Genomic DNA, 14,545 nt, shown 5'->3' with positions numbered 1-14,545 from the left:
GAAAGAGGGCGCGTGTCTGGTTACTAGGAGACCAGACGCTGGTGTCGCGGGGAAGGGGAGGGGGCAGCTTTTGAACCACGAGAGGGAGGCTGAATGGGGGGGCTGGCGCGAAGGCGGAATCGCGGGCACGCGCCGAGGGTGCGAGCTCGTTGGAAGGGCGGGTGAGCAGGTAGACGTGTACGTCACTAGCTGTGAGTGCGTGGCTGGCAGCGTGCCTCCTAGTAAGTAGGCGTACGGGCGCTAGAGGGTCGAGCCCAGTCGAGTGCACGCGGGCCGCGGGAGTGAGCCAGAGCGAGGGCGCCACGGCCGTGGAGGAGGTGGAGGAGGAGCCCCCCGCAGGTACGCAGGCGTGTGGGCGGGGCCCGGCGGTTAGCACCGCCTCCTCCTCCGCCCTGCCCCGCCTCCCGTTTCCCTTCTCCACCTGGGCGGGGCCGGGTTGATTTGGGTGTTGGGAAGGGCGACTACGAGGGGGAACGGGAAGGGGAAGGAGGCAGGGCCTGGCCGCCGCCCGCGGGGACTAGCGCCTGGATGAGTGGGGGAGGCCTTCAGTTCTGACCGGAAAGGCTGTGAGGACGGGGAGAATCTGAGTGGGTGTCCCGCCCCCCCCGTCCTCTCCCTCTGGGGACTCCGGGAGGAGGGAGGAGGGCCCCCCCACCTGCTTGGAGTCGGGGGGGCGGGGCGGGGGAGGAGGTCCGAGGGGAGGAGGTCCGAGGGGAGGAGGAGGTGGTCCGGGCGGAGGCGGTCTCTCGGGAGCCCAGGGCCAAGCCCAGTTCCTATGGTGACCGCTTCACTTCTTCCCGCGTCTCTTGGCTGGGCTGTTGGGAAGGCTGCTCTAGGAGGGGCGCGTCTGGGGAGAGGTGAGAGTGTTGGGGGGCACTCTGGGACCCCCTTCCTTTCCCCAGGCCCCCTTGTTCCGAAAGTCCTAGGAGATAGTGTCTGTCCTGGTAGACGGAGTTAAGGCATGAAAAGCGGGCACTTTTTCCGGAAATTAGAGTTTTAAGTACTGAAAAGCAAAGAAAAGATGAGTTGGCTTTCTTTTCGAAAAAGTGTTAACTAGAATTTAAATGGAATGAAGTCTCTGGAGATTTTAACCCTGGTACTTTTGTGGGGAAACCACCACCCTTGGGACTTTGCTTAGTGAGCTCGAACCTAGTAACTTACCTCTCCTCCATTAGTTTCCACGGTGTTGTTTTTAATCTTTTGTACATTTCAACCTTTGATATCTTGGTTCACCTGTAGAAATAAACAGACTAACAAAGCTGACATATATTGAAATTGAGCTGTTATAAAGTATCATCCTTATTCATGTCACAGAAGTACTCACCGTCCCCGGTAAAAATGCATGTTACTTCTGTTTTAACTGATGTACAGAACAGTGCTAAGTAAGAATAAATAGAAATATAACATATTATGCCTTTTTGTTTGTTTTAATAATTTATTTATTTTTAGTTTTCAGCATTCACTTCCATAAGATTTTGAGTTTTAGATTTTCTCCCCCTCTCCTCCCCAAGATGGCATGCAGTCTAATATAGACTCTACTTATACATTCACATTGAACAATTTCACATTAGTCATGATGTAAAGAAGAATTAGAACTAGTGGAAGGAATTAAAGAAAAAACAAAACAACAAAAGAAAAGGAGAGAAAATAGTATGCTTCCATCTGCACTGAGACTCCACAGTTCTTTAGCATGGATAGCATTTTCCATCTTGAGTCTTTTGGAGTTGTCTTAGATCCTTGCATTGCTGAGAAGAGCTAAATCTATCAAAGTTAGTTATCGCACAGTGTGGCTGTTACTATGTACAGTGTTCTGGTTCTCATTTCACTTAGTGTCAGTTCATATAAGTCTACAGGGTTTTAAACAACATATTGTAGGATTGTGGTTCTTAATCCACTCTGCTATCTACTTCCATTTTATGGGGAGAGTTCATCCCATTTACATTCACCGTTATGATTACTATGTGTCTTTCTCTCTATCCTATTTTCCAACCTGGTTAAGCTTTTCTTTCTCTCTCCCTTTTTCTCCTCACTAGAGTTTTGCTTCCAATAACTGCCTCTCTCAGTCTGCCCTCTCTTCTATCAGCCCCCCCCCTTCCCCTTTACCCTTAATACTTCTACTCTCCCTTGTATCTACCACTTCCCTTTTCTTTTCCTTTTCCTGTCCTACTTCCTACAGGGTAAATTAGATTTCTATACGTAACTATTATGTTATTCTCTCTTTAAGTCAAATCTGATGAGAGTAAGGTTCAAACAATGTTCATCTCCCTCCCTTCTTTCTCTCTCCTGTAATAGATTTTTGTGCCTTTTCATGTGATGTAATTTACCTTTCTCTGCCTCCTCCTTTCCTCTTCTCCCAAAACAATCCCTTTTCACCATTTAGAGTTTTTATCATCACATCGAAGTCAACTTATACCCATGCCTTCTCTCTATGTATATCCTTTTCACATGTCAGTAATAACGATAGAATTCTCAAGAGTTATAAGTATCATCTTCTCTTGTAGGGATGTAAGCAGTTTGCCCTTATTAATAACACTTTTTCTTTACTGCTTACCTTTTTATGCCTCTCTTAACTCTTGTATTTGAAGATCAAATTTTCTGTTGAGCTCTGGTCTTTTCATCAGGAAGGTCTAGATGTCCCCTATTTCGTTGAATGTCTATCTCCTCCCCTGAAAGATTATGCTCATTTTTTTTTTAGGCAGTTGGGGTTAAGAGACTTGCCCAGAGTCACACAGCTAATGAGTGTCAAGTGTTTAGTCTGAGGCTGGATTTAAACTCAGGTCCTCCTGACTTCAAGGCCATTGCTCTATCCGCTGTACCACCTAGCTGCCCCTGATTATGCTCATTTTTGCTGGATAGTTGATCCTTGGTTGTAATCCAAGCTTCTTTGCCTTATGGAATATTGTATTACAATCTTTTAATGTAGAACCTACAAGGTCCTGCATAATCTTGACTGTGGTTCCTTGGTATTTAAATTGTTTCTTTCTGACTGCAGTATTTTCTCTTTGACCTGGTGATTTTGGAATTTGGCTACAATATTTCTTGGCATTTTCAATTTGGGATCTCTTTTAGGAGGTGATCAGTGGATTCTTTAGGTGACAATTTTACCTTCTGTTTCCAGGACCTCAGGGCAGTTTTACTTGATGATTTCCTGAAAGATGCTGTCCAGGCTTTTTTTTTGTCATGGTTTTCAGGTAGACCAATAATTTTTAAATTGTCTCTCCTGGATCTCTTTTCTAGGTCACTTGTTTTACCAGTGAGGTATTTTACATTTTCTTCTGTTTTTTCATTCTTTTGTTTCTGTTTGACTGATTCTTGATATCTCATAGAGTCATTAGCTTCCACTTGCCCAATTCCAATTTTTAATGAATTGTTTCCTTCTATTAGACTTTTTGCCTCCTTTTCCATTTGGCCAATTCTGCTTTTTAAGGAGTTGATTTCTTCAGTGTACTTTTTTTCCTGTTTGGCCAATTGTATTTTTTTTTATTGTATGTTTATTTATTTTATTAAATATTTCCCAATTGCATTTTAATTTGGATCAGGTCACTCAGGAGCATTGCTGGCCACAGGGGGCCTGCTGGCAGTGTGTTTGACACCTCTGCTCAAGACAATTGCCATGAGAATATGTTGGTACAGGAAATAAAAGGGGGAAGGCAGGGACTATTCCCAAAGCTCTGGCAATAAAGAAGCCATTTGGCAGCAAAGGCAAGTGGAGGTTGTGGGCTAGAACATCTCTGTACTGGGCTGTTTTTTCAGCAGAGGGTTCCAGAAAAAGTCACAGTTCATAAAACTGTCTCCAGAAACACAGTAAGTATCCCCAGGCTTTAACTGGGAACTCATGTTGTTGTTGTTGTTGTTGTTGTTGTTTATCCTTCATTTTTGAAGAGGGAGAACCAATGACATCAAGGGGTGTTGTTTTCACGGGCCTGTAAATTGGATTTAAGTGAGGCAGAGTTGCACAAAGTTCTCAGCCTCACTGTCTCTTCCAGCGTTATTGAAATCCAGTGGCAAGACAAAAGTCAGAACAACTGGTGATGGCCCAGGATGCAGTGAATGACTTTGGCATCTTCGATGCCTGACCAAGCTCTAAGCTCTCCACAGCACCTGATTCAGCTGCCTTCATGGCCGTTGGAAAGGGTTGTTCCCAGCTGCCCATTCTGCTGCCAGTAAGTCTTCACATGCTTGGAGTAGGCATCCCTCTAACTCACTGACAGGTCAGTTATCCTCAATCTGGGTTAGTCCATCTGCCAAGACAGTTTATTGGGGTGTGGTCACTGTGCATGCCATAGCTTCTTGGAGACACAGGTGAGGGTTGGGTGAAGATGGACACCAAAGGTGAATAAGCAGCCCTGTGAAGGGCTGAGCAAGCCCTCACACCGGAAGTGCTAGTGTTCCCTGAACACCTCATATACCCCATAAACTTGGGGCAACCAAGATGGAGAGAGAACTTACAATCAGGCCTTCTCTGTGGAAAGGTGAAAAGCTACTGGTATGTTTTTCTGGAGAAGTGGGGAAGCTGCTTATTTTCTTCAAATACTTGAAGGACTGTGATATTGCAGAGGGATTAAATTTATTTAGTGTGATAGAACTAGCACCAAAAGGTAGAAAAGAGAAGGAGAAAGGTTGTGGCTGAATATTAGGAAGTTCTTTTTAGTGATTAGAGCTGTCTGGCTGCGAAATGGGTTGCCTTGTGAGGCAGTGAGGTCCATATTGTTGGAGGTAGTCCAGCAGAGATTCATAAGCATTTGCCAAGGAGACTGCAGAAGAGAGTCATGCTTTATTTGGGAGTTAAATTGGATGATTTGCCCAAGGTCACATGACCAGTGAGAGATCCAGTACTCAGATTAGAGTTTTCTGAATCCAAATCCAGTCTTGTGTATGTGCATATGTGTGTGTGTGTGTGTGTGTGTGTGTATGTATCCTGTTGTACCATGCTGATTGTATTCTGTAAAAAGCAGCATGTATGAAATAACAAACTTAAAAAAAACAACAGGAGAAACAGCGTCAGAATAATGGGAGGATAGAGGAAAAACCGGTGATGTTTTTTCAAACCTTAAGTAAGTGAATGGATAAAAAAAAGCATTTATTAAGCACTTACTGTGTGTAAAGCATGCTAAACAGTGGAGATACAAATGAAAAAGCAACAGTCTGCTCTCACAGATCTCACATTCAAATAGAGGCAAACAATACAAATATTCACATTCATATACATATGTATATACACATGCATATCCTATATACTTTCCTATATGTGTATAGATGTATGTATATATGTATATATATATATTTTTTTTTTTTTCTGCTCTTATTAGAATGTGAGGTCTTTGAGAGCAGAGACTATCTTGCTTTTTCAATTTGTGTGTCCAGGACTTAGCACAGTATTTTGCAGTCAGCAGTAATATAGAGCTATTAGAAGTCTAATCATTTAACCAGTTCCAAATCCACCTAACTGTGCTTGTCTCCCCATCTTATCCTCAAAGATATCATGAGAGACTTCATGAAATTCTTCACCAAAATATAGTAGTATAGTATATAGTACAGTAGTAAATATAATAGTAGAGAGAGAAAGGATAAAGTTATAGTACCTCTAATTCCTTTACGTAAGTTTGGTTGGCTCTATGATCTGGCAGAACCATCTTTGGAAGTGTAATTAGAAGGCTGTAGCAATGCCCTGGATGTCCCAAAATATCTCTTAACTGTATTCATTGTGCTTGCTAGAGAAATGAGGCTTTGCCAATACCATGACTGTCACTCTCTCACACAGCTGAAACTTTCCTATCCTGTATCTCATCCCCTTGGGTCTAGGAAAGCTGTACCTTGCCTGTGGACAATCAGCTCTTGTGATAACACACATTCATGAAGCATTCCATTTTTTAATTGATCTCTCTGCATCCAGTCTTCCTCTTTAATCTATGTTCCACACAGCTGCCAAATTGATATTCTTGAAACATAGAGCTAAGGATTTCACACGTCCCCTCTCCACTCCCATTCCATGCAAAAAGTTCAATGGCTCCCTACTGCCACAAGGATAATGTACAAAATCCTCAGTTTGTTTTGTAGGGCCCAACACAATTGTGGTCCCACCTACCTTTTTTTATATATAAATTTATTTTTAGTTTTCAACATTTACTTCCACAAGAGTTTGAGTTCCAAATTTTCACCCCATTTCCCCCTCCCCCCACCCCAAGATGGCACGCATTCTGAATACCCCTTCCCCACTCTGCCCTCTCTTCTATCTCTCCCCCCCTTCTCTTATCCCTTCCCCTTCTATTTTCCTGTAGGGCAGGATAGACTTCTGTACCCCATTTCCTATATTTCTTATTTCCTAGTTGCATGTGAAACATTTTTTTTTAAACATGTATTTTTAAAACTTTGGGTTCCAAATTTTCTCCCTTTCTCCCTCACCACCCACCCTCACTGAAAAGGCAAGCAACTCAGTATAGGTTATACATGTGCAGCCATGCAAAACACTTCCATAGTAATTATGCTATGGAAAACTAACTATATTTCCCTTCATCATATCCCGCCCCTTATTTATTCTATTCTCTCTTTTGACCTCCTTAGAAGTGTTTGCTTCTGATTACCCCTCCCCCAATCTGCTCTCCCTCTATCATCCCCCTGCTCTCTTGTCCACTTCCCCCCCCCCATTTTCCTGTAGGGTAAGATAGGTTTCCATACCCAATTGAATGCGTATGTTATTTCCTCCTTAAGCTAGATCCTATGAGAATAAGATTCACTGATTCCCTCTCTCCTTCTCCCGTTTCCCCTCCATTGTAAGAGCCTTTTCTTTTCTGTTTTTTTTGTATGTGTGTGAGATAACTCACCCTGTTCTACTTCTCCCTTTCTCCTTCTCCTAGTATAATCCTCTCTCATCCCTTAATTTTATCCTCCAGATATGACCCCTTAATCTTCAACTCACCCTATACCCTCTATCTATCTATCTATCTATCTATCTATCTATCTATCTATCTATCTATCTAGATACATACATATAATTTTTTCCCCTACAACTACCGTAATACTGACAAAGGTCTCATGAGTTATAAATATCATCTTTCCATGCAGGAATGTCAACAGTTCGACCTTAATAAGTCTTTTATGATTTCTCTTTCCTGTTTACCTCTTCATGTTCCACTTGAGTCTTGTGTTTGAAAATCAAATTTTCTATTCAGCTGTGGTCTTTTCATCAAGAATGCTTGAAAGTGCTCTATTTCACTGAATGACCATTTTTTTTCCCTGAAGGATTATACTCAGTTTTGCTGGGTAGGTGATTCTTGGTTGTAATCCTATCTCCTTTGCCCTCGGGAATATAATGCTCCATGCCCTCCAGTCCCTTAATGTAGAAGCTGCTAAATCTTGTGTTATCCTGATTGTGTTTCCATCATACTTGAATTGTTTCTTTCTGGCAGCTTGTAATATTTTCTCCTTGACCTGGCAATTCTGGAATTTGGCTACAATATTCCTAGAGATTGGTGGATTCTTTCAATTTCTGTTTTGCCTTCTGGTTCTAAAATATCAGGGCAGTTTTCTTTGATAATTTCTTGAAAGATGATGTCTAGGCTCTTTTTTTGATCATGGCTTTCAGATAGTCCAATAATTTTTAAGTTCTCTCTCCTGGATCTATTTTCCAGGTCAGTTGTTTTTCCAGTGAGATATTTCACATTGTCTTCTATTTTTTCATTCTTTTGGATTTGTTTTACAGTGTCTTGATTTCTCATAAAGTCACCATCTTCCAATTGTTCTATTCTAATTTTTAAGGAAGTGTTTTCTTCAGGAAGCTTTTGACTTCCTTTTCCATTTGGCCAGTTTTTCTTTTTAGGGCATTCTTCTCCTCATTGGCTTTTTGGATCTCTTTTGCCATTTGGGTTAGGCTATTTTTTAAGGTGTTATTTTCTTCAGTATTTTTTGGGTCTCCTTTAGCATCACTCTCAGTTTTTCCTCAACTTCTCTTACTTGCTTCTCAGAATCCTTTTTGAGCTCTTACATGGCCTGGGACTGATTCATGTTTTTCTTGGAAGCTTTGGATGTAGGAGCTTTGGCTTTGTTGTCTTCTTCTGGTTATATGTTTTGATCTTCTTTGTCACCAAAGTAACATAATATAGTCTGACTCTTTTTGCGCTGCTTGCTCATGATCCTGGCCAGTTACTTGAGTTATAAACTCTTTGTTAAGGTAGGGGTCTGTTTCCATTGTGGAGAATGTACTGTCCCAAGCTTCACAGGTTTTGTGTAGCTGTTTTCAGAGACACTTCTAAGGACCTGTAAATTTTTAGTTCTTCCAAGGTGCTATGATCAAGGGTGAGGTAGTTACTCCTTTCCTGGCCTAGGAGTGACCACAAGCACTCTTTTCTGCCTTGGAACTGTGAGGAGGATTTTCTCATCTCTGCCACTACAAGCTCCACCCCACCAGCACTCCTCCTTGCCCCACTCAGAACTGTGACCCAGATCCAAGCATGGGCAAAGCAAGAGACTCCTGCACCAGCAGAGAGATCCCTGCAGTCCCACTGTGATCAGCCACTGAATTCCCCCTCAGTCTGTGGGCTGGAAGCTCAGCAGGTGGCCACAGCCCCAGGGCAGAGCTAGGGAGTGCTTCTCTCTCACGGCAGAAACAGACTTTTCCCACTCACCTTCCAAGTTGTCTTTGGCATTCATGGGTTGAGACGTCTGGAAACCACCACAGCTGCCTGAGATTCAGCCCTCTGAGCTCACTGCAGTCCGTGTGCCCACTCCAAACTACATGCCTCTCCCAGCCTGGCTTGATGTACCTTTCCGACCAACCATATGGGTTATCGTGGGTTGGAAATTTGTTTTACTCTGATTTTTTGTGGGTTCTGCTGCTTTAGAATTTGTTTAGAGCCATTTTTTAAATAGGTATTCGGAGGGGTTGGGGGACAGCTCAAGTCACTGCTTTTACTCTGCCATCTTGGCTCTGCCACCCGGAAAAATCTTTTACCACATGACAATTGGCATTTTGTGTGTGTGTGTGTGTAAGGGATCTCCTTAAGTAGATAGTAAACTCCTGGAGGGGAGGAACTAATATCCTTTTTTCTATCTCCAGTATTGTGCCTTGTAAATTGTTGTTTGAAGATCTGTTTTATTTAATTGAATTGTGTGAAGAAAACACTCAAGTAAGACAATAGCTAGTTAGTCAACCATGGGTTAATTGCCTTGAACTACTTTTAGGGAAGGATGGGGGTGGGTAGAGGAATCAGGGAACAGCTATGAGTAATACCAGGTAGCTGGATAGTGAGTAGAATCCAGAGGATATCCAGAGCAGTATTTCCTCCCTCAGCTAGGCAGGAGGAAAGGAACCTTCTTCCATACCAACTCCTCAGGCTGTATGTTGTTTTTTTAGGATTTCTTTGCTCAAGATTTCACTTGATATTTATTTTAACCTGGTTACACCTGAATGAAAACATTGGTGTGAAGAAAGATAAGGCATGCAAAATAAAATTTGCTTTAAATCCTGAGGAAGAAAAACAATCTATACTCTAGTTTTTAGATAAAATCCATGAAAAACACAAACTATTAGTGTATTGATTCTGTTTGGAGGGAGGGGTTGGATTCTTACATATTTGCCTAATCAAATTATTGATTTGAATTAACCAAACCAACTTCCACTCACATTTTACAGTAATTATGGAACAAAAAATGAAATTCCACATCAGTCAATGGCATTTTTAAAATATTTACTATATTCGAGGCTCTGTGTTATAGCTAAAATCCAGAGCTCCCAGATCAAAGAGCAGCAAACAGCAAGAAAGAAACCATTCAGAAACTGTGAAACCACAGTCAGGATCACAAAAGATTTAACTGCTTCCATGTTAAAGGAGCAGAGGGCTTGGAATGTGAGAATCTGGAGGCAAAGGAGCTAGGATTACAACCAAGACTACCCAGCAAAACTAAGTAAAATCCCTTAAGAGGAAAAAAAATGGGTATTTAATGAAATAGAGGATTTTTGAACATTCCTGATGAAAAGATCAGAGATGAATAGAAAATTTGACTTTCAAATTCAAGCCTCACTGTCCCAACTAGCACTGAACCAAAAGGTTCCCATAGGTGACTGTTTCTTTCCCTAGGATTCTGGGGGGTAACCCTGAAATAATCGGGATTGTAGTATTGTTGCTCACAAACTCCCCTCCTTTTTGCTTACAAATATTGAACAACTAGTTGACATCAGTTAGTTTTTACAAAATGATTTTTACTGAGAAGGTATTGTAAGAACAGTAGTTAATAAATAATCTTCCCCCAACCAGAGGAGGGGCGCCCGCACACACATGTTTTCAGAGAAAGTGGGCTCAAGCTTAAAGTACAAAGGTTGTGAGGCAGAAGGGTACCTCATGACTCTTCACCTGGTGAGGGTTCTCCCATAGCAGAGTCCCCACCAAGTTTGCTTTGCAGAAAGTCAATTGTGATAAATGAGTCATTCTTCTTGCTTAGCTAGGAAAGAAAAGAAACAGAACAAGATATTTTGCAACTTGCAGTTTTGAAGACTTTTCTAATACTTAAGAACCACCAAGGGCAACTGTTCTTCTCTCCAGCTTGGAAAGAAAGAGGCTGTTTAAATCAGAAAGCAAAATGGAATTAGGTATGTCAGCCTTTAAAAGACTGCTCTTAGCTCTTAAAAATCCCTTTTTGTTTTATTTTTGCGAGGCAGTTGGGGTTAAGTGATTTGCCCAGGGTCTCGAAGCTAGTGTCAAGTGTCTGATCTGAGATGGGATTTGAACCTGGATTCCTCCTGCGCCACATAGCTGCCCCCAAAATCCCTTTTTTAATATAATCCAAGAGGATTATAGGATTTAGAGTCGCAAGAATCCTCCAAGATCTCTTAGTTTAAGGTTTTTTAACCTGTGAACTTAAGTCCATGAACTTTTTAAAATGAAAGACTTAGCTGCTCTGATCAAGACGGTGATCCAAGACAATTCTGAAAGATCAATGGTGAAAAATGCTGCCCGCCTCCTGAGAAAGAACTGATGACCTCTGAGTGCAGATTGAAGCATACTTTTTTCACCTTTTATATGTTTCTTACTTTTTACTATTTTTTTGGCAACATACCCAAGGTGTAAATATATTTTGCATGACATTACATGTGTAATCGATGTCATTTTCAATTGCCTTTTCAATGAGTGGAGGAGGGTTAGGAGGGAGGAATTTTTAAAAAATAAATGTTTAAAAATAAATTTCTCAAAAAAAGAAAAAATATTAGTCTGAGGATTCCATAGGCCCTTGTCAGACTTCCAAAGGAATCCATGAAATTATTTTAGTTTTTGTTCATGTGTAGAATTGCTAAAGATTGGGTTGATATACACTATATTACTGAAACTAGTAAGATAGCATTTTGTGTCTCGGTTTGTGAGATCTGATATCTCTGTGCACTGGGATATTCTCATTTTCCCCAAACAGAGGAGTTAGTTGTATACTGAAGAAAGAGGCCAGGAGCTCCATTATGATTATTTAAATGGTTTTAATAATCATATATGGGTTACTTACAATAGGGGCCAGTCTGGGCAGCTGCTAGATGAAACAGTTTCAATAGTGACATATAGATCCCCATAAAAACCCCAGGAAATCCCAGTAATAATTATAGGAAACAGACAAAGGGAGGAGGAGCTATAAAGCACATTGCTACTGATTGATGGATATTTTGGGGTTTCAGCTTAGTAATGAGCTCATTTACTTAACTATATAGACATTTCTATGGTAACACTTGTTTCGAAAATGTGAATTTGTTATCAAACAATTGATGTATTAGAACAGAACACAGATTTTAAGATTGCTTATGCTCTATTTAATTTTTGAGGAACAAACAGAACACAGAAACCTGCACTACTTTTCGATAACTCACAAACTACAACCCTTCCAAACCGTACTACCACAAGCAGACTTCAGGTCTTTTTTAAGTTTAAGAGCTATTATTGATTGTATATCTTCTGGAATAGTAGGAGCAGTGGGTAGAGGAGAAAATGTATTAAACTGTACTGCTATTTTGTTGTTTGTTTTTTTTTTTATCAAATTCCTACCTTTTTCTACAAATCATTGATGAAGTTTTTGAGTATTGTGCTCATAATCCAATTTCCCCCATAAGTCCTGTGGTTTTTATTGCTCAGTTTTGCCTAGCTCTGTGATTTTTAGGAACACATAGCAGAACTGACTATACTTTGTTATAGCAGCAGGCTTGGGTAGGGATAGAATTGTAAAGGGGAAGGTGGATAGCTAGTGGTAATGACACACAAAAAAAGAAAATATGAATGAAACATTTTAAAATAGGCAGGAAAAAATAGAGATGCAGAGCAGTTTTAGTACTATGTATACTAAAAAAAACCCCCCAAACTCCTGTACATTATAGAAATTTACATTTTATAACTCTTCCAAGTCACAAGGTTGAGGCATGAATGGCCCTATTTTACCTGTCTTCTTAGTGGGGAAATCTAATATTTTGACATACTTTAAAGGACAAATATTTCCAGTTCCTGTACTAAAAATTTTTTTAATTCTATTATACATATATTTTTAATTTGTACATGTATTTGTTATCTATTCCTCTCTTCCCCCTCTCTAACTGAACAATAATATTTATAGTTCAACAAAACAAACTCCCATATTGGCCATGTCAAAAATCTATGTCTCCTTCAGAATTTTAAATCCATCACCTTTCTGGAAGGAGATGGGTAGCATGCTTCATCTTTAGTCCTTTGACACCCTGGTTTATCGTTGCATTAATCAAAGTCCTTCAAAGTTGTTTTTCTTTATAATATCGTAATTGTATAACTATTTTTCTAGATCTGCTCACCTCACTGTGTTAGTTCTTAGAGGTCTTCCAAATTACCTCTGGAACTGTCCACTTCATCATTTTTCATGAAATAATCATATTCCATTACATTCACATATCGTAAGTTGTATAGCCATTCTTCAATAGAGCACTCCCTTACTTTCCAATCTGAGATATTAACAAAAACAACTGCTACAAATAAAAATAAATTTCGCTCTTCTATCTCTTTGATGTATAGGTGGAGTAGTGGTATGTCTGAGACAAGGACATGGACAGTTTAATAACTTTTTGGATGTTGTTCCAAATTGCTTTCCAGAATGGTTGGATCATTTCATAGCTCCATGAACAGTTCATTTGTGTGCCTGTCCTCTCACATCTTTTCTAACATTATCATTTTATTATGTTATACTTTTTTAATTTGAAGGCTATAATGTACCAGTTCCTTTACTTCTTTAAAATAGTTTTAATATGTACTAAATAGCTTATCAAAAGTCTTTCCTGCATCTGTTCATATTATTACATGAGTTTTGGTTTTTTATTATTATATAATCTATCTGCTAATTATTTTCAGCATAATAATAGCATGACATACTATCACATGGTGTATTATATTGATTGTTTTCCTAATATAGCCCTATTATAAATCTTACATGAGCATAATGAATAATTTTCAAAGTATATTACTGTGTTCTGTGTTACTATTAGGGTATATATATGTATGTATGTATGTATGTATGCGTGTGTGTATGTGTGTGTGTGTGTGTATGTGTGTGTGTGTAGCATACCACTCTTTAGTTACCTTTTTTCCATAATTTTCTTACCAGGTTGTCATATTTTTCAATTTAAAAAATGGTTTGTATAATGTGGAGATTATTTGGTTTTTTAAATGTTTCATAGAATTAAATTATGAATCCATCTAGTCCTGCTGCCTTTTTATCTGAAAGTTAGTTAACTTATTTCCCTTAAGATGAATTTATATTTTGCTCTTTACTTCCTGTTTATTGTCGATTTGCATATTTTACATTTTAATAACTATTTATACATTTATTGTGTATTTTGAGTTTTATTGCCATTGTGCATTTTTGTCTGATTATTTTTATTTTCCCCCATTTGTTGTTACCTCCCCTTTCTTTTTCTTTTTTTCCTAATGAATATTTTTGTATTCTATGTATTTTTTATATTTTTTTTCTTTTCTTCCCTTTTTTTGGTTGTATTTTAAGTTCCAAATTGTCTGCCTCCCTCTCCACCCTGCACTAGAGAACATTTGATGCGGATTTATAACTATATATGAACCATACTATGTATACTTTCTCTGGAGGTGGATAGCATATTCCTTTATAGGTCCTTTATAGCTATCATTCTATATCTCTTTTCCACTTTATGGGTAAACTCCTTGAGAAAGCCATCCAAACTCAGTGCCTCCGTATCCTTCTCTCAATCTTTTCTAAACCCTCTTTCTTATGGAATAATAGAATTCCATTACAATGATATACCACAACTTGTTCAGCCATTCCCCAATTCATGGGTATCCCCCCATTTTCCTATTCTTTGCCTCCACGAAAAGAGCTGCTATAAATATTTTTATGCAAATAGGCCCTTCCCTCCCTGCCTTTTTAAAAAAATATCTTTAAGATAACAGATTTAGTAGTGATATTGCTGGGTCAAAGGACATGAACAGTTTTATAGCCCTTTGGGCATAGTTCCAATGGTTAGATCAATTGACAGCTCTATCAATAACGCATTTTTTCCACATCCTCTCCAACATTTATCATTTTCCTTTTC

The 14,545-nt window shown here is 39.7% G+C and overlaps 1 protein-coding gene across 8 annotated transcripts in view; it reads left to right on the top strand.

Moving 5' to 3' along the window:
* The first annotated feature begins 242 nt into the window (after positions 1 to 242).
* The window catches only part of TSGA10 (testis specific 10), a 97,562-nt gene continuing 83,259 nt past the window's right edge, over positions 243 to 14,545 (top strand). For 4 of the 8 annotated variants that reach the window (XR_013482793.1, XM_078146375.1, XM_020992820.2 and 1 more), the window contains exon 1: positions 243 to 339. The gene's annotated coding sequence lies outside the window, so the exon portion shown is untranslated. Of the gene's footprint in view, positions 340 to 374; positions 588 to 780; positions 858 to 10,427; positions 10,583 to 14,545 lie in introns of those variants that run through there. The other 4 variants (XR_013482794.1, XM_020992819.2, XM_020992825.2 and 1 more) reach the window with 4 other exon arrangements.

The sequence above is a fragment of the Phascolarctos cinereus genome, unplaced genomic scaffold (assembly GCF_003287225.1).
Source record: "Phascolarctos cinereus isolate Bilbo 61053 unplaced genomic scaffold, phaCin_HiC Scaffold_726;HRSCAF=1367, whole genome shotgun sequence".
Lineage (NCBI taxonomy): Eukaryota > Metazoa > Chordata > Mammalia > Diprotodontia > Phascolarctidae > Phascolarctos > Phascolarctos cinereus.
Note: the sequence above shows the minus strand (reverse complement) of the source record. Positions and strands in the feature narration are given on the sequence as shown.